The 21,003-nt window shown below is 46.4% G+C and overlaps 1 protein-coding gene across 1 annotated transcript in view; it reads right to left on the bottom strand.

The window, feature by feature from the left end:
* Positions 1 to 20,703, bottom strand: part of LOC135394124 (cysteine and glycine-rich protein 1-like) — a 32,558-nt gene extending 11,855 nt beyond the window's left edge. Inside the window, exon 1 of the mRNA XM_064624646.1 lies at positions 20,592 to 20,703. The gene's annotated coding sequence lies outside the window, so the exon portion shown is untranslated. The remainder of the gene's footprint in view (positions 1 to 20,591) is intronic.
* Between the last annotated feature and the right edge of the window lie 300 nt (positions 20,704 to 21,003).

Below are 21,003 nucleotides of genomic sequence, written 5' to 3'. Positions count from 1 at the left end.
GCTCATTCCGGTGATTTTGAGTTTTATTTGTTTTCACCATTAACGTGAAACACCTCCCTGTGTACGCGTTTATTGATGCTCTTCGGTAAATACCGCACCGGAAACCCAAGTTACGCCATACTGGTGACATCCGTAGAATACCGCCAACGACCAAGTGGAGCGTGGAATGCATTAGTGCACGCTCTTCCGTGAGGAGCGTGAAGACGCGTCACGTGCGCATTATCCGTGACGTCACGCACACAGTGAGCGATTCCGTGCGGGAATAAAGCAGCAAATACGCGAAACGTAAAATGAATTCAGATGTCTTCCAGCGGTGGTGTCGCGAAGACTTGTTCCAAAGGCCTCTGCCACGCAAAATGCTTTTCACGTAACAATTAAGAATCAGCCAATGAGGACCGTGTTTTCAGTGCCGGAGCCAATCACGAACGTGCTTATAGCGGTCGTGGCCATGAAGACGAACCATGCACTGTCGTCTGCGAGTTGTGATTGAACGTCCCCGCGTATTAAATGGCAAAAAGGTCTCAATCTTTCTCGAAATTGATTTTCTGGAAAGTGTCTTGCACTTTTTTGTCTAAATATTTAGGTCAGCAGGTTTCAGGTGAGCTGCAATCATGTGCGGGTACTTGAATTCGCGGTAGCAGACGAATTCTGACTCTTAATAGAAGGAGGGAGAGGAGGCAATGAGCAGGCCTGCTGTATCTAGATGGCGTTGGCTATATAGTCGGCCGCGCTCAGGCGGGCAACGTCACGACAGCCGCAGGGGGAGATCGTGCATCTTGGGCCGACTTCACAGGGAACTGTGGAGACGGGCTGCCATCAGCCGCAACTGGGAGCGAGAGAAAGTCTGTCCTTGAAATCCTCTGCGGCGATGGGTTGACTTTATGCATGGCTGCGTGCGAAGGAGTGACAGGAGACAGAGTGCTCACTAAGGTGACCCCCAATGTGTTTTTTCTTTTTTTTTTTCTGCGGCGTGCTTTGCAACGAATAAAATGATCTCCTGCGAAAGCCACTACGGGCGCAGGTGATCTGCAGCCAGGGTGTCGAACTGAAACGTTTTTCGTTCTGGTTTCCGTACCGGTTTGAGAATAATTGATTCAGTTCCCGGGCAAAACAATAACGGTTCATACAGGCTCGCACCGGTCCTGGATGTGACGGTAGCACAGGCGTCACCTATGTCGGCCCAGTAGGCGCACTAACCCCGTCCATGTCCCTCCAGCACTCGGTCCTGCTGTCTTCTCTCCATCTGTCCCCCCCCCTGTACCCCACTTACGCCACAGTTGCTTCGCGGCGCCAACGCGGAATGGAAAAATAAGGTGCCCTCTACGATATTCTCTGAGAACCGGTTTCGGATAGTCCTGTGGTCGGCCTCTGTTCCGCACATTTTTCAAAAATCCTCGAGCAGACGAGGAAAGAGAGCATTAGAGAATGAGGGAACGTCGTGACGTAGAGTATTCCCCTGATATATGGCTCGTGACGTATAGACCGGGCCGGCTGAGGCGGTGCGTCATCTGAGAAGAAAAACCGAGAAAAAAGGCACGGGAAACTTTTTCACGTCACGCGAGGATCGTGTCGGCCGTCCGCGGCTGCTTTCTCCGACTGTTCTTGTAAACGGGCCTTTTTCACAACGGCTTATGAGCATGACCTTGAGGCGCCGGATAGGGTCATCTCCGTCTTCACTAGATGGCGCAGTATGGGGACGACAGAAGTGGAGACCAGTGGGGAGACCGCACGAACGGCGCGAGCTCGTCGGTCCCACTCTGGACCGGTTTTGGTCCTTTGTGCTACCCACGTCGATTTGTTTTAACGCGCTACGAACGTGGTTCGGTGGAGAGCCACTAGGATACGACGCGCACGTGAAAAAGGTCAATTTGATTGCGCAGTGACAATACACCGCACAACGAAAATACTTCGCACGGTGACTCCAGATGTAACGTCATTGCTCCTTCGAGATGTCCTTTTGTATCTAGGTGGCAGTAGCGTAGCCGGGGGGGGGGGGGGTGTCATGGGTTCAACCCCCCTTGCCCCGAAATCGTACCTGGTGCATTTGGTAGAGGGAAACGATGGTGAAATCCTCACCCCCCCCCCCCCCCCATGTAAAATCTCCGTAGAACCCCTACAGAAATATTTTTCCGGCTGCGCCACTGCAAGACGGTACACGTCGTCAATGAGACAGGAATCAAAAAGGAGCACACGGCTAGGGGCACAGTGTTCTCTACATTGAACCGGCGCAGCGGAAATTAAATGATCGGTGAGCGTACGGAGTCATCCTTTTACATCCTTTTTAGATGTTCCGCATTATGGGCATGACAGGGATGTTCCGTCTCGCTTGCACGAGGTTGTGCTGATAAGTTATCGGCCCGACCCACTTCCAGATATACGAACACGTCCTCGTCATCACAGACGCAAAGAGCGAGACGAAAGAGAAGAGAAATTGCGGGGCTAAGCTACAGTGCGAAACGTTAATTTTTACCCGGGCTATACCAACGGAACCGTGTCTATATACTTCAAGCGTTAAATTTTCAAAGGTTTAACTTTGGGCTGTCATGAAGTTCCTGTTCATGCAGAAGAGAACTCCACGGGAAGACTATGAGTGTATGATGCAAACATAAAGTAGAAATGCGGACGAAGGTGGGCTCAGCTGCACTCGCCTTCTTTAAAGCCGCGTACGTAAGCAGGAGTCACCGGCGTGACAGCCTACACAATTAGAAGGCTAAACTACATAGGGGGTGACAAACATTGAGATGTCACGTCAAGATCGTCAACGACCTAAGTGTTTTGGTCGCGCAGGGCTTTGCGAATGTGTTGAGCACTGTGTAGCACGGGACTGTGACAAGAGGCAGCACGCGTGATCATTGTACTATTATTATTATTATTGTTCTGTTGTGCAATCGTACCGTTTCCTTTTTTTTTTGGGGGGGGGGGGGGTGTAGCAGAAGAAGGTTATGAATGGTGCACATGTCCCCACTCAATTTTGGAAAAATATTCGAGACTGTAAGGGTTGTGAAACACGATCTATTGCCAGGACTTCAAATAAAATATATATATATTGAGAAGCTGGAGGTATCACACGAGATAATACATGGGGACTGCGCAATAGTGATACGTTCACAAACGTAACTGAGGATTCCGAGTGTTACAGATCATATACACGCTTAAAAACGAACTTCACTGCATAGCACGCTGCTAGCCAACCATCATCTGGAATGATATCGTTATCTGCCCTGATTTGTTGAAAACGGGAGGCGTACGCCTTTTTTGTGATATTTATGCTATTCATAATTGTCACGAAAAGGCGTACGCCTCCCGTTTTCAAGAAATCAGGGCAGATGATATCATTGCAGATGATGGTCGGCTAGAAGCGTGCTATACGGTGAAGTTCATTTTTAAGAATGTAGGGTAGAACGGAAGGCTGATGAATACAACGCAGGGTGCCTTTCATTTAACTCACTTCTGGCTTCCGCTACTGATTGCTATGTTGCAACTACTGATTGCTAACTCTTGTGGTTTCTAACTATGTATAGTTCTGACTCCGACAAGGGATTTGCTCTGCAGCTCCGCGAGAATAAGAAAGAGATGCAAAATCAAGAGCTTTCAATGACCGTGGAAAGTTCCAGGGTTTTCCCGACCTTGAAAACGCCATTTTCTAATTCCAGGGTATCCGAGGATTTCAAGGACACGTGAGAACCGTGGGTGCAAGTCGTGGGATAAACGGAAGGAGGACAGCAGGAAGGTTGATTGAGCGTGTTATTACCGAGCGATCTGCCTGCCGGTTTAGCGTCATGTTGCTCGAGGCAAATCGTGCGTCCTGGGCCGACTTGAGAGGGAATTGTCCCGGCATGCGTCTCAAAAGCCCAGGGACAGCCTGTGGTGGGATTAGAACCCCCAGCAGGCAGAGTTTAGCGTGACCTTGGAGGGTTTCCTCCATCGAGTGGGATGCTGTATGCATTCGGCCACGCCAACATCGTATACATAACTCTATTGTCTCTGCATTGAACAATCTCCTCGTAATTCCTCCCCATAACTGTCGTGCCTTTGTTCCTCCAAGGGCGGGCATAATTGCTTCTTCAATCTACTTCCAAGCATTTATTGCTTCCACGTAACGGCTGTCATTTTCCACTAGCAGGGCGCCCTCCCTCGGGAAGTCGCATCGTCAAGGTCACCAGAGGGCACTGCCAAAATTGGTAACGTGGGTCCAGCCAGAGGGGGGGACCGGGGGAGAAATAAAAAAAAGGCCCACAAAAGTTCTCCATCCAGGTGGCGGGAGGAAGCTTTCACAATCCATCTGGGAGTGCGCTTCCGGCGAAGCGGAGTGTTGTGTCTGTCGCGTGCAAGCAGGCGTCGTACTTCGCTGCCGTAAAGATTGTGCGCCTTGTTTGTGGCTCCAAAGGAGCTTCATTAACGCCGAGAGGAGTCAGTCAACCCTCGAGACGCGTGGGCGTTAAATGGTCATGCAGATGGTCTCAGAAGGGGGTTCCAGGTTCTCGGATAAGAAAGGAGGGGCTTGGGGTGCGCCAATTGCTCTTTTGGAAATGTACGTGTAGTACTACGTTTTGCCTACACTCTTAGAAATGGACTTCACCGCATAGCACGCTCCTAGCCAACCATAATCTCGAATGATATCGTTATCTGCCTGATTTTTTTGAAAATGGGAGGCGTACGCCTTTTTTGTGAGTTATGAAAAGCATAAGTGTCACAAAAAAGGCGTACACCGCCCGTTTTCAACAAATCAGGGCAGACAACGATATCATTCGAGATGATGGTTGGCTGGGAGCGTGCTATGCGGTGAAGTTCATTTCTAAGAGTGTAGGAGCGTGCTATGAGTGAAGTTCTTTTTTAAGAGTGTAGCTTAAATCGCGGGGCTCCTTCCTGCACTTTTAAAACAGAGGGTGGGGGTGGGGGGATGGAAGTATCGGCTCGCCGTTGTTGGCCACGCAGAAGTGGCCGTATAGTACACTGTTAAAACAGAACTTCACCACATAGCACGCTACTAGCCAACCATCGTACCGAATGATATCATTCTGTGTTCTGATTTGTTCAAACCAGGGGGAAGGGGCCTATCAGGGAAAATATAATCTGTCCCAGATAGGCGCCTCCTCTCATTTTCAACAAATCAATACACAAAATGACATCATTCGGAATGATGGTTGGCTATGAGCGTGCTCTGTGGTGAAGTTCTGTTTTAACAGTGTATAGTGCTGAGTCTTGCCTGAACTCGTAGAACAGAACTTCACCGCATAGCACGCTCCTAACCAACCGTCATCCTGAATAATATCGTTCTCATCCCTGATTTGTTGAAAACGAAAGACGTGCGCCCTGTGCTTTCCACAAATCAGTAATGATAACGATATCATTCTTTGCATTAGTTGGACTTCACCGCTTAGCTCTCTCGAAGCCAAGCGCCATCCCGAGCCCTTCAGCCTCCTGATAGGTTAAAAGCGATGGCGCACGCCTTTTTGTGAGTGAGGCCAACAACGACCACATCACCACCACCTTGTGACACTTATGCAGTTATGTTAATTGTCACATAAAGGCGTAAACCCCGCGCTTTCCACAAATCAGAAATGACAACGGTATCATTCTACACTCTTAAAAATGAACTTCACCGCATAGCACGCTCCTAGCCAACCATTATCTCGAATGATATCGTTATCTGCCCTGATTTGTTGAAAACGGGAGGCGTACGCCTTTTGTGTGACAATTATGAACAGCATAAGTGTCACAAGAGAGGCGTACGCCTGCCGTTCTCACGTACCAAATCAGGGCAGATAATGATATCATTCGGGATAATGGTTGGCTAGGAGCGTGCTATGTGGTGAAGTTCATTTTTAAGAGTGTATGCAAATGGTTGGCCTTCACTGTGCTATGCGGTGAAGTTCTGCTTAAGGGCGTACGTGCCCCACGCTCGGCGCCAATATGTCGGTTGAAGTGGCCAATTAAACCTTTAAGCTTGTCGTGGGAGTCTCAGACTGTTCATCACTGTATAGAAGAATCACTCTGACACAGTCAATTGGGCACTTACATGTGATTTATTTCCGCTCTGTGTTCCCACAAACAGGAACTCCCCACAAGCGTCTACCTCAAGGGCATGTCAGTGTCACTGTCCGACTGTCCTCCTCCCTCGCGTCGCTTTCCTTCCCCCTCCCCCCCCCCCCCGAAAAAAAGAACAGTTTACTTACACTAATTTCTTCTGCGTATATCCTCTAGAGAGGAACACGTTTCCGAGAGGGAGAATATACAGATTATAATTGAAGGCCCTATGTCGTGAGAGAAGTGGCATCATGAACGACGCCGTCTGTTTGTAAATTAATGTAGCCCACCTGAGGGTCTTTTATGTGCACGAAAATCTCAGCGCACAGCATTACGTATTTAATGTTTAAGAAGTGATAAAGGTAAGTGATAGAGAAACAACAGGAATGAGGAGTTTCCAACTAAACATTTTTATGTGTTCGACCCGGCTTGAACTTTAAAAAAGGAAGCATTTCATATTAGATGGTGGAACCCTCTTATTGAAGCGCTGCAGAAACTGAGATAAAACAAGGGTGACCGTCGATGTTTTCCTTAGCAGCTGTTGGAGCAATAACAACATAACCTTGGCATGAAAACGGACCGTATAGCTGCGCTGCGAAAAGCGAGGTTATCTTATCTTACGCATATATCGAATCCACTCCGTCTTATATAGTTCGCACATTATGTCAGCGAGAGTCCTTATCCTTCACAAAGGTGTTGCGACATGAAGTGGCGCCGAGCTTGTCTTGCATATCAATGAACAAGGAAATCACGTGAAATAATAGCGGAGTGCACGCAGTTAAACGTCCCCCTTGAATAAAGAACTTGATGCCCTCTCAACCGATCAAACCATATCACAAAATCACAAAGGTTTTACCCAATCTTCTTTCATTTTGGGGTTACGTGACTTCTCGTGCTGTTGGTCTGGGTGTCTTCGGACACGCGTAGGGGAAAAGAAATTGGTAAGAAGCACTTAATGAGATCCTCTTGGATTGCAAGAACCAATCAAGAAGGAACCGATCGATAGCAGCATGAATTAGTATTACCTTTTTAGAATGACGACTTTGTATACAAATGGTCCAAATTATTATTTTCTTCGCAGAGAAATTATGAGCGTTTGCGTTCAACAACAACAAATAGATCATGTCAGTTCTGCGCACTACAAGGATAATTATTTGAAAGTTTGGTAATTTGGCTTCTGAAATGATGATGATGGTGATTCCGCTTTCTTTTCTTTTTTTGCGCATAGACAACAAAGGTCATAATGCGCCACAACAGTGCTTCTGAAAAGGTTTGTATGTTTCCGTGTTAGGTTAGCGCAGCGAAGCAGCTGTGGCTATGAGCGCCGTACACGTGTGGACAGATGGAGAGAGGACAACAGGAAGGAGTGGGGAACAGGGGGGTTAGTATGTGTCCTGGGCCGACTTCAGGAGGAACTGTGCCGACATTCGTCTGGAAAGTCCTCGGAAAACCCAGGGAAAGCCTCATACAGCACAGCCGGTGGTAGGATTCGAACCCACCACCTCCCTGTCTCCAGCACGACCTTGACTACCACCAACCTGCGGGACGCCTCAAAGCCGCTCGGCCATGCCGCTGGTCTCTGAAAAGGCGCTGGCAGCCTTTCTTGACACGTGATCAATCTGTTACGTGACCGTTCGGAACATGATAACGTTAAATGATATCATCTCTGAGCTACAATGGCGACCTGTAGGTCGTGACTTACCCCCTCAAACGCGCGCCTTCCTAATTAGCCGCCTTGTGGCGCACACGCGAGTCCGCAATATTTCCCATGGATACACAGAAGAGGCCAGACAATTGCTGCGCTTCAAAAAGCGCGACAACAATATAAGACACCTTTTCTTCGCATTCCTCCTCGGCCAGTCCTCAATTCTAAAATCAAATCTAGAATGAAAGTGTCCTCACGACGGCCAGCCAATGACCTCACCTATAGCGCGCGCGCGCGCGTGAAGATTGTCGTCTGCAAGAGCAGCAAATGACCCGTCACGTGAGTATAAGGTCGTCGTCTGCGCAGATAGCCTACTTGGAAACAGTTTGAACTCAAATCACGCCCGTATCTCACGAAAAGTTTGCTCTTTCTTCGGCTGCATTTGTAAACATTCGTGCAGGGAGAGGAAGAAGGGGAAGGGTAGGGTTAGTTTTGCGTGGTGTCTGTCGCTCCGTTAGAAAAAGGCAGCCGCGTTTGGTGTCGCTGAACTTTGGAAATTCTCTAAAAGTGGGAAAGCACAGAGGGGCAGATAGACATCGCGCTTGATAGATGTCCTCGGAATAATTACGACGTCATCTTCATGCTTAAAATAGGTAAAACAGTGCCGCTGCTGCAGATCAAATAATGCCAACAGCCGCCCTGTGTTCGATATTTTGCTAGGCTAATAGAGCTCAAACACAGAGTGAAATTTTATTACTTTGGCTACTTCGAGATCAAGCGGGCATTAATGACGGTAGTGAGTTACGAGATTGAAATGAGAATGCAACAACAAAATACGCACACATGTCGGGCTATTTACAAAAAAATAAAAAGCTTCGTCACAACATGCGCGGAAGTGTATGAAGGATCTGAGCAAAAGAGAGAGGGAAAAAATACCTTGTACAACACAGTTGATATTCTTTTATGTTGCTTTTGCAGTTGTGGGACAAAGAAATCGTTCTCCTTGGAGAGGCACTATGACAGAGATTACTTTGATGGGGGACAAAGGTGTGTCAATTGCATTATTATTTCACTTTCAAAACAATGTATACAGCTGCGCATTCTAGACAATAGCTAGACAGTAAGAATGAAGCCCTGAAGTTTTAACGGTATTTGTGGCCACCTCCCACACAAGGAGAACACAGCACGGAAGAGTAAAGTAATAGTGTCTACAGGCTCAACGAAAGCGCGCATTTGTACTGACTTCAATCCACTCACATCGACTGAAATAGTGAATCGCCGCATTCTCTTCTTCTTCTTCTACCAATGAGATAGTGGCCGTGAGCCTCGATATCAGGGTTAATCTCTTCTTTCTTCTTCTTCTTCCTTTTCGAGTCAGTGCTGTGCAGTGAAGCTCAGTCTGTCTCCTTACTATAGATTGTATGAAAGATACGAACTCTCCTCCCCTGAGTGTGCGTGCCACTTCGCAATAATGCCAGAGAATAGAAGTTACCGTTTTGGAAAAGTGTTGAAGGCCAGTCTACACTCTAAAGAAAGAACTTCACCGCATAGCACGCTCTGCACCAACCATTGCCACAAGTGGTACACTCTTAGAAATTAACTACGCCGCATAGCACGCTCCTAACCAACCGTCATCTCGAATGATATCGTTATCTACCCTGGTTTGTTGAAAACTGGAGGCGTACGCCTTTTTGTGGCACTGATGCTGTTCATAATTGTCATAAAAAAGGCGTACGCCTCCCGTTTTCAACAAATCATGGCCGATAAGGATATCATTCGAGATAGTGATTGGCTAGGAGCGTGCTATGCGGTGAAGTTCATTTCTAAGAGGGTAGGGTTGTATCTTCTGATTCGAAAGAAAGAGTGGGGAGTACGCCTTTTTGTGTCAATTTAAATATATGATAATTGACAGAAAAAGACGTATACGCCTTACCCTGTCTCTTGGAATCAGAAGCGATAACCCTACACTGTTAAAACAGATGGTGGTGGTGGTGGTGGTGATCGGGCTTGCCGTTGTCGGCCTCACGTATGTGGGCAACGTCACGACTCACGCCCTGGGGGAATGTGCGTCCTGGGCCGACTTCTGTTAAAACAGAACTTCACCACATAGCACGCTCCTAGCCAACCACCATTCCGAATGATATCATTCTGTGCATTGATTTGGTGAAAATGGGAGGAGGCGCCTATCTGAGACAGATTATCTCGTCCCAGATGGCGCCTCCCCCTGTTCTGAACAAATCATGACACAGAATGATATCATTCGGTATGATGGTTTGCTAGGAGCGTGCTATGTGGTGAAGTTCTGTTTTAACAGTGTACCATTCGTGGCAATGGTAGGCGCAGAGCGTGCTATGCTGTGAAGTTCTATTTTTAGTGTGTACCAAAGGCACGATTCGGGGTCGGGGGATGATCGAACTCCCGAAACCCTCTCTTGCTACGCCACTATACAGCTTTTCGGCACACATTTTCATTGACGTCACTGGCCACACGAAGGCGTACTCCCCAACCTTTCCCCAAATCAAGAGTGATATCGGAATGGTCCTGTGCCGTGGCTTTCCTCGAGCGTCTTTTGAGGCCGAGCTTCGACGACTCTTTTTAGAATGCGGAGCACACAAGTGGGCAAACACAACGCTTACAAAAAATCCTCCACCACTCACAAGAACGTCGAAAGCGATACAGTCGCTAAAAAGTCAGACAGCGGCAGAACACGTACCAACGACTGTGTGTCTACGACTACCTTCTTTCGAACAAGAACAGCGGTGCCAAGAACGAAAAAAAGAAAAATACTAATGGAAAAGAACTACGAAGACAAAGTCCAACAAGACGTAGAATCGAATGCTGCACTTGCTGCGAGATAAGAGTAAACATTACATGCGGCAGAGCGAACCCAGCGGAAAGTGGAAGATGGATGCAGAAACGAAATAATACGGGGAATACTGGGGCCACGCAAGCGTGTCAAGGGCGCGCGCAGCCGTCACATGTGTTGCAGCTGACAGATGCACTTGCAAGCTTGTGTACCGACAGCTTCAGTTTCTAATTCATTCCAGCAGCCACGCGTGCATAACGTAATCTATGCGAATGTTGCGGCATACGTGGGGCATTTGGTTGTTGCGGGAAGAAGCCGTGGCTCCACATGCTACTCTAGCTCAAACATGAGGAAACTGGCGATAGCCAAAATCGGCTGCTGCTGGCGACTGTCGTGATATTATCAACGATACTCGACGATAACACCGACGATTTAATGACACTTGTTTTGGGGTGAACACATTGAAATGATTGAATACATTCAGAATAAATAGTGCAAAATATTAGTTATGACCGCTAGGCATAGACACATGTTTCCTTTTCGAATTAAGCTACTACTATACCATTCATTGTTATATCTCACCTAAACTATTGTCATTTAGTCTGGGGTGCGACAACTAAAAATAATCTAAATAGGCTTCTACTCATGCATAAATAAGATAATTCGTACCGTGGCCAATATTGGTTATCTCTGAAAGCATATTTTAAGAAGTTTAATCTTGTAAGCGTGTTAAATCTATATAACTATCGCTCAATATGTATGTACAAAAAATGCCCAAATTTTCTTATCTATTTACATTACAGGCAAACGATTTCCCCTGTAACGTTCGGCAAAAACAAAAATGGAAGCTTCCGCGTTTACGTACAAATCATGGTCAACAATCACTCTCGTACAGTCTAGCTTTTATCTTAAATAGATTCTTTGAACATGGCATTGAAGTTGAACTATCTCATTTTCTCGGGTTGCAGTCACCTCTGGAATTGTGATAATGCGGTTTATACAGGGTGTTCAAAATTAAGCTTTCACGAGCGCTACGCAAACACAGTGATGACAGGAAACCGGATGATAACTTTACGCTACTTGTGTAAGAAATAGGTACTGCTAATTATGTAGCACCTGTTTCTTACTCAAGGAACAGAAAAAATAGCACCAGTTTTATTTTTGTTCGCCTATTTATAAAGTGCTAATGAAAGCTTAATTTTGAACACCCTGTATGTGTAGTGTGTATGATAACTGGACATTGTTTCTTATTTCTTACTATCTGTGCTAGTTCGAAGAGTAAACTCTGGGGATGGGAACTTGTCAAGCTGTCCCACATCTTTTTTCCCATCTCCACGTCCTAAAGATGAAATAAATAAATTGAATTGAATTGAATGAAGATAATGAGTTCACATCATCACCAAGTGCCAACAACCACACTATACTGACGCGCACCAATATTCAGGGACGCCGGAACGTCACGCCGATGCCGCTTAGCGCAACCAACTGTAACAGCGAGCGTCAAAAGCGTTCGACAGCTTCGCGTGAACAAACATCAATATAAATTTCGATCGAACCAGGTTAAAAAAATGAACGAAAAAGGACGACAATCGTGGGACAGCTCCACTGTTGCGTGACATTGTCAGTCTGACCCTGAATCCCAGGGCATGAGACAAAGAGCGGAGCTAAATAAGCGCTAAGTGCGTGCCACCGGTAATAAAGACGTCCCTTGTTTCGTGGGGGCGCTGTGGTCGGCCAAGAGGTCAGCGGAGGGCTTTTGTGGAAGCGCCGAGTGAAAAGCCTGAGATGTAGAACAGAAGAACGTGGGATGCAGAAAACAGACGCAGTCTTATCTCGGTCTCTCATATATGGAACGCGCTTGGGCTTTTAGACAGATACCGAGTGTCTACCTGCTATGCCCGAGAAGAGAAAGAAGGGAACGGTTGTCTGAGTTGTCCGCGTGACACCTTATTCCGGCCGTGGACATCGATTTTTGCAGAGTTCCCTTTCGGCTTTTTCAGTGTCGTAGTCGGCGAGATACAAACACTTCAACTTCCGCGTCTAGTTCTGATGTCAAAGGAGCGGGAGCATCGGCCATCCGCATTGGCTCTCGAAAGCACGTGACCTTGCCAGTAGCCGGATCACTAGGGTGGGGAGATATGTTTATTAAAAAAAGGAAACGAATCACTGGCAGTAGTGAAAGGCAAGAGAAACGGAAGCAGCGTTATACCGGAAATATCGCAGGTAACAGAAACGGATAATGCACGTACACTCAGATTACCTGGAACAGGAACGGGTAACACAAATAATTTACGGTACCATTTCGGTCACTGCAGGGCCCGAATTATTACAATATCACGTGGATGAATTTATGAAATAATGCTGTATGAAACGATCTAAAATTAACTGAGGAACTAAAATTAAAATGAACTATCAGACTGGAGCATACAAGTAAATAGTATGCATTGTAAATAGAAGAAGCATAGCGCTTATACGTTTATGGAGATTTGCAAGCTGCAAAACGTGAGTAACAGTCGTGAAAACCATGTTCATATTAGATGTTGAAAGAAACCACGTGTGTATCTTTTTAGAATAAATGCGTAGTCTCTTGCGTGTACGTATCCCTAAAGTCGTCAAAATAAACTTCAAAACATATACGTAATGGTATTAAGTTTTGTCAGGGTCCCAAAGCTTAAAAAAAGGAGGAGAAGAAGAAGATGAAGCAAAACAACAAGCGGCGTGGAGGGCGAAAACCGTGGCGGAAACGTAAGGAAACGAAAACAACCGAAACCGAAACTCAACCGAGACTGAAACAGAAACAAATGTGTATTAGTAACGGAGGCAGTAACAGAAACGGATTCTGTGTCTTTCCCTGACTGGTGGATCCCAAAGCGACGTCAGACCGGAGGAGTTTGTACGCAGGTCTATTACCCCCTCTGCTGTAAAACTTAGAAACAACACAGATGCCCCGTCATTTTTTATTTATCCGGTACAACTTGGGGTCGCAACGACGAAGAAAGGAGGGGAACGCCAAACATTATAGTGCACCGGAAGTGACCCTAGTGTGACAGACATGCAACTCTGCCATCGCCTTAAGCGGGACAGAAAGATATAGGACGTGAACAGCCGAGCCGTGTTTCTCGTGCGTTCCTGCAGCCAAAGGGAGGCTCTCTCCCCGAACGGTATAATTAACGTAAGCCACGAAGATAACTGCCAGGAGTGGATGCAAGCACGGCGAAACTGAACCGTAATTGAACCGACATTGTTTTCCTGCACCGGGATATGCGATCTCTTATCGCTCCGCAATCCCCCTCGAGCGCCTTCGTTGTGGAATAAAGCATCAACAACGAGAAGCCAGTCTGACGTCAGTCCCCGACCTACACGCGAAAAAGAATGTTCCGAGAAGTCTCATTACTAAACGAGACTCACTACCTGTAGCTACCATATGGCATACGTGATGCACACACGTACTACATGTTGCGCAAATATAACCTTCGCAGGGAGCGAGACATTTGCGCTATGCGACATTCTTGGTACCACTCAAAATACTGCTTTACTGATTTGTACAGGCGAGGCATGGAAAAGGTCAACCATTGCATTGTCGAATGATACCTTTATCGCTCTTAATTTGTGGAAAGCGCGAAGCGTAAGCCATTTGGTGACAATTGACATAACTACAAAGTGTCACAAAAAGCCGTACGCCCCTCCTCTCCCCATTTTTAACCAATCAGGGGGCAGAAAGATGTCATTCGGGATGGTGGTTAGCAAAGAGCCTGATATGCGGTGAAGTTCTGTTTTAAGAGCGTGAATATTTTATATGGAGCGGGCTAAGTTATCGGTCTTTGCTCTTAGTGACGTTACTGATCACGGGTTCGAACCCCGCTGCTAGCAACTTGCTGGCGTGGTAAAAATAACTTGCCACGTCGGTTTTACCGCCGAGGGACGTCAAATGACCTTCAGCTGGGCAACAAGAGATCTATGGACGGTGGCGACGCCCATTATCATAGCTGTCTCACGATGAAAAAAACATAAATTACGAACAAGCAGAGTCAGTACGGAGGAACACCTCTCCTGTTGCGCAAATTGCACCGCCTGTTGACAGCCCTTGTTGACACGGAACACGTGCGACGTTGCATCTGGCTCTTCACTCTTCGCTTTGCGTCAACAAAAGGCTTGCAGATAAAATACAGTTTTCTTTCGCGCTCGTTTACTAACGCGAGGTGACGCCACGTGATCACGTGTACCCTACAAGACTTCACTGGACGCAATGTGAAAGTCCACACGCAAGTACTTATAGATAGAACCAGGAAGTTTCGAGCATTAAATCGTCCACTTTAACTGTCGCTGGTTCACTCTAAAAACAGACCTTCACCGCATAGCACGTTGTGCGCCAACCATTGCCACGAATGATAGGGCTATCGCTTCTGATTCCAATAGAGATGGGGGCGTACGCCTTTTTGCGTCAATTTGGATATACGATAATTGACACAAAAACGCGCAAGCCTCTCTCTGTCTTCGGCTCAGAAACGATAACTCTACACCCTAAAAACGGAGCTTCACCGCATAGCACGCTCCTAGCCAACCATCATCCCGAGTGACATCGTTCTTTCCCTTGGCTTGATGGAAACGGGGGCGTACGCCATTTTTGTGGCAATTATGAACTGCATAATGCCACAAAAATGGCGTACCCCCCCCCCCCCCACACACACACACACGTTTTCATCGCGCAGCGTGTTATGTGGTGAAGTACTGCTATTAGAGTGTTCAGTCAGGGTAAATTTATAGGAAAATGTATCCATTAAAACTACCGTGTTCAACGCATTTTTTTTTTCAACAAAAAATATCAGCGTTCCACAGAGTGAACCGCAGCAGGCAGCACCCACTTTCCACGGGAACTTCTCGAAAGCCTCCACCGACTTCCAGACGACCACGTACTCATCGTCATCGCGCCCAACTTTTCCTCCTAAAGGAGTAATCGAAATGTACCGCAATGACATAATTAACTTCTCGCGAGCGTACTTTCCCTGGTCGAATTATTAATAGCGGGGGGAAGTACTTGTATGAGGCGTACATGGCTGCCAAACTGCGCTTTGATACTGGGGCGTCCTTGAAGCGCCTTGTAGAGGCAGTCGGAACGAGACAAAAAATTCCATCGATCTTTGTAGGAGTGACCGCGATAGACAACCTCTACACGCTTTAGAGTACAAGTATAGGTACATGAATGCCTGCTCGTACTAACTGGAGATAATCTATCAAACGACAATTAAAAACGTGTCCTTCAATTAATGTTATACTGTACTTTCCCAGACCGTTACACGGGACACCTTATGGCAATGTTATGAGTAGAAGCAGCACAGAGGCTCAGTAGCTATGTTATTGGGTCTGCCTTATAAGCTGCCTGGAGCTCAAGGGAATGGTTCCGGTAATATGTCAGTATTATCTCTTTTGTGTTACACTTTCGAATACCTTAGGCTACGCGATGTTCTAGATAACTGCTGCAGTTTCCCGTGCAAAAGGACAGCGAAAAGTAATACCCAAGCGTTTTCCAGATTTCTACAACATAAGATACGGTATTTACATAGAGCAGTATTGCACAACACTTCATTTCGACTGAGGCTCAAAAATAACGTCGTTCTGACCATTATTACCGCTTGGCAGGCGTTGTATTCTGGTATATGTAGCACAGACACGCTAAAATAGTTAATATAGTGTGTGCTAGTTCTTACGATTGATATATGTATAATCATTTTTATTGTGTTACTATACGACACCATAGTAGCAAAGTAGTACGGGTAGGTGAAGCGCATTTACGAAGACTACTGTCTCGGATTCACCGATTATTCACCGTGCCCTCTTACAGTTAATAGCGTATTGATGTATAAATAGCCGTACAGTTTCGTCTATCTCTGGTTATGCACAGGCTCACGAGGTAGTCATAGTCATCAGCAAGGTCTTCCATCAATCGGAAAAATTCGATCAAATGTTAAAAAAAAAACCTAACGATTACCGTATTACACGCACACGTATATTATCGAGTTTATTGCGTGAACTCAAAAAAGAAGGAAAGGAAAAACCGAAACCTCCCCAAGCATCGTTCCAAATACTCTCGTGATCTTTTGAAGATGGGAGACGTACACATTTTCGTGACACTATGTAGACTAATGGACGAGGAAGGCGTACGCCCCGCGCTCTCCTCGTGTTGCTCTGCTGATGTTTTCGTTCACAGTGTGGTGGGCTAAACTTGCACGCACCGTAAATTCAAGGGATTAGAACCGTTATTTTATGGGGTTCGGTTCCACTCTGGAGCTTACAAATGTAAAGATTCGAAAACAGTTTGAGCAGGCTCCCCGAAGCTAAAATTTTAATGTACTGAAATTACAATGGAAACATGACTGTGGTCGCGATAGGACCAGCGAACAGCGAAGGAGGGGCGCACTGTGATACCTGAAGGAATGATACGTTACGCTCAGATACGAGTGTTGCTATTTCCCGAAACACCGTATTTATGACAACGAGGTAGCGGTATCTGCCGATAAATAAATTAATAAACACGGGAGAGAGAGAGGTGGGAGAAAAGACAGGGAATATCACCGAGTGATTGTGGCCTTTATGCGCTCCAAATTCACACTGAATCGAGCCGTGCGTTATTTATTTTAACTTCCTGGGGAACTATAGACAGTTCCGTGAATGAGCTCTGGTCACAAATGAGTCAGCACTTTGTACTAAGTTCTATTTTGATTGATGAACGATGAATACTAGTTATGGTGGCAAAAGCGTCACACAACGCCCGCAAAAAAAAAAAAAAAAAAAAGTGTCATCTCTAGCCAGGAAACTTAATACACTGAACCGAAATCATTGCCACATTGAACCATCCTTCATGTGCGTTTCGATTCGTGAATTCGTCGAATGTAAGCGCTTAATTTTTCTTGAAATAAGATTTTGAAGACGTAGTGAACGTATTGAAAGTCCGCTGCACGATTTGCAAGAGAAACTTCCTCGCTGAAATAAATATTCCATGCACCTGAACCGTTTGGTGAACTGATAACCGCTTCAGCTGCGGCTCGGTTGACAACAAATAACAGTTTTTCGGTTTTCGGATCGGCTCCAGCCGCAATCTCTGGTAAGGAGGTGCACGTCCCCATGCATCAAAATACAGAATGCTTCTCATGGAGAAGAGAGCGCCCCTCTCCAGCAAATCAAAAGCAGGAACGATGCCGTCTTGCAAGGCGATTGGTCCTAATGCACGTGTCACTGCACCGTCTTCAAACCCGGGGGAGGGGGCTGCCGTTGTTGGGCACACTCTTAAAAATGAACTTCACCGCATAGCACGCTCCTAGCCAACCATCATCTCGAATGATATCGTTATATGCCCTTATTTGTTGAAAACGGGAGGCGTACGCCATTTCTGTGACAATTACGAACAGCATAAGAGTCACAAAAAGGCGTACGCCTCTCGTTTTCAACAAATCAGGGCAGATAACGATATCATTCGAGATGATGGTTGGCTAGGAGCGTGCTATGCAGTGACGTTCATTTTTAAGAGTGCACATACGGGTGTGCATCGTCACGACAGAACAAACAAACAGATGCATCTGTTTGTTTGTTTGCTTGTTCTGTTGTGACGATGTCGTGACGATGTGGTGGTGGTACTGCTGAAAGAGCTCGCCGTTGTCGGCCTCGCAGAGGTGGGCCACGTCACGACTAACGCTCTCGGGGAATGTGCGTCCTGGGCCGACTTCTAAGGGAACTGTGCTGACAGAACTTCACCACATAACACGTTAAGGGCTAACCATTGCACAGAATGACACCCTTACACAATTAAAACAGACCTTCACCGCATAGCCCGCTCCTGGCCAGCCATCATCCCGAATGACATCATTCTCCTCCCTGATTTGTTGAAAACGGGAGGCGTACGCCTTTTTGTGCCACTTATGCAGTTATGATAATTGTCACAAAAAGGCGTACGCCCCGTGCTTTCCACGAACAACAACAATAACAAATAAGTGATGATGACGTAGTGACGAATCAGGTATGGTAACGGTATCATTCTGGGCAACGGCTGGCCTTCAGCGTGCTATGTGGTGAAGTTCTGTTTTTAGAGTGTTATCAGTCGAGATTTGTGGAAAGCACGGGGCCTGCGCCTTTTGTGACAATCAACATAGCTGCATCAGTGTCACAAAAAGGCGTACGCCTCCAGTCTTCAACGAATTACTGGAAAGAACGATGTCATTCGGGATTATGGCTAGTTATAGGAGCATGTTATGCGGTGAAGTTCTCTTTTTAGAGTGTATTTTATTTTGTTTATTCTTACTAATATTAAGATCATAGAGTTGATAGAGTTGTCAATTTGCCAGCTAAAGTCACTGACAGCGATACTTTTGAAGCATGAACTTGACATTCTGAAGGCGGAACTTGACGGGCGTCGGCCTCGCGTTTTCAAAAAATAAAAAAAATAAAAAATGTCCTTCTGTATGACGGCTGATTATAAGCATGTTATGCGGTGAAGGTCCTAACGGCAGCTTAGAATGAGACTGTTGTATCGTACACAGAACGCAGGGGCATACGCCTGTTTGTGACTATACTCTTAAAAGACTACTCCACCACATAACACGTTAAAGGTCAACCGTTACACAGAATGATACTGTTATCACTCCTGATTTGTAGAAAGCGCGTAAACGTACGTCTTTTTGTGACAATTTTATCCAATTGTGATAATTGTTAAGAGTGAAGACCGCACCTTCAAAGAGCGTACATGGAAAAACGCCAGCGTGTTTGGCGTACATGTTCAGTTCTCCGAATTAAAGGTCCGCACAGCACCGGCTGGACTTGTTACGAACCCACAACGTGCTGCAAAAGGTGTAGTTGGATGCAAGGCTGGAGTTGCAAAGCCGATAATTACGGCTGTTTATTGCGCCATATTGATGCAGACGTTACGAAACCAGTCATCCCTTCTATACCTTCCTACACAAGACCGGCAGACCTAAAAATCAAGTACAAACAAGCGTTCTGTGGGCAAACACACCCTCATCCAATTTCCGTGTTGTCCACGGTTCAGTGCGGATGGAAAACCCGGTGACTTTTGCGAACACCTGGCCCCTCCCGGACGGTTATCGGAAAGGGTTTACCAAAAATGACATGCAAAATGTATTTGGGGTAACGGACGTTTAAATCAACGCGTAAGTTCCGAGGAAATTCCACGAGTGGTCGCTCGCACGGAACAGCAAATTAATTTCCGCAACTCACATCAAAGAGGTGGCTCTCAAGACATCACGGTCGTAAGCAAGCTAGATGATATATCCTTCTTCCACTGAATGCATAAGAGTTCGCACGACTGAACTAAATTGAGCCCGCAAAAATGTATTTCGTACGCTTTTAGCTGCCCGGTTGCAGCACGCTTCAATGGGCAATTTCCTCCAAAGAAAAAAACGATTGACACATATCGCACTTTTCATTCCCGCTTTTAGCGAAGGAAAACAAGATAAAGAGGACAACTATTTCTCGCCCTCGATTTATAAAGGAACTTGAAGTCCAGTCGTAAAAGTACGTGCACCGAAAACGTGAAACGGAGGAAATTGCAGCGCGATGAATGCATTCAGTAAAATGCTCCGACAATCCAGATCACCAGACGACCAGACTCCCGACAAAATAATCCGCTTCAGGCTGTGGCTCCACGAGCGAACACAGTAATCATGCTTCGTTTCGTAATTGTACTGCTTTTCTTTAATGATGACGGGGAATGTCTAATCGTTACAGAACGTCAGGTACGCTTCAGCGAGACATGGACACACTTGCGAGCACGTTTGTGTTGAGAACCGGCCATCATACAGTAGAGCAACGGGGACCCTAGGTGTCTCACGAGCCAGATTTCTCCCGTCGGAGACCCCACGCAGCACGACAGGATATTAAATTACGTGGGAAAGTGTAGCTACGCCCTTCTCTGAACCCGAATGAGTAGCTCATTGAAATCTGGAGCACGCGCCCTTATGTAAAGGGTCCCCTTTGAACCGCGCAATCATCACAACCCGTCGTAACAGTCGCGCAAACAAGGAAACAAAGTTGTGAATCTCGCTTTGGCATCAGAAGATCGAACTCCATAACGTGCATGGTATCAAACAAAGCAGAGCCTGCACTTACTCTTCCACCACTCGGGTCCTCGGTGAGAATAATAACCAAAAAGCTCAAGACGACCCTCTCGAACTTCCCACTCGTTGCATTTGCCGCGCAACGGGTTTCTCGTTTCTCTTTCCGCACAGATCCCTAAGTCGCGCATGCGCAGTGAATTTCCATTATCGTAGCGGCCGGCCCTCTCCGCAGAGAGGGGAGAATCCATGGGAAAAACGAACTTGCGAGACTACGCGACTACGCATGATACACTACAGAGCTTCTATGCTATAGAGGCTGTTTCCTAATGTTTGTTCCTAACGCCACGAAAATGTCAAACGTTATTCATTTAGCAAAGTATACCTCAGCATTTTAAGGGACTCGAAACCCATTTTCGATTTTTTCTGATCTGCGTGTCATATCCTACTGTCCCTTCCAAAAAACG

Source organism: Ornithodoros turicata, chromosome 5 (assembly GCF_037126465.1).
Source record: "Ornithodoros turicata isolate Travis chromosome 5, ASM3712646v1, whole genome shotgun sequence".
Lineage (NCBI taxonomy): Eukaryota > Metazoa > Arthropoda > Arachnida > Ixodida > Argasidae > Ornithodoros > Ornithodoros turicata.
The sequence above is the reverse complement of the archived record's forward strand: the minus strand, read 5'-3'. Positions and strand labels throughout refer to the sequence as shown.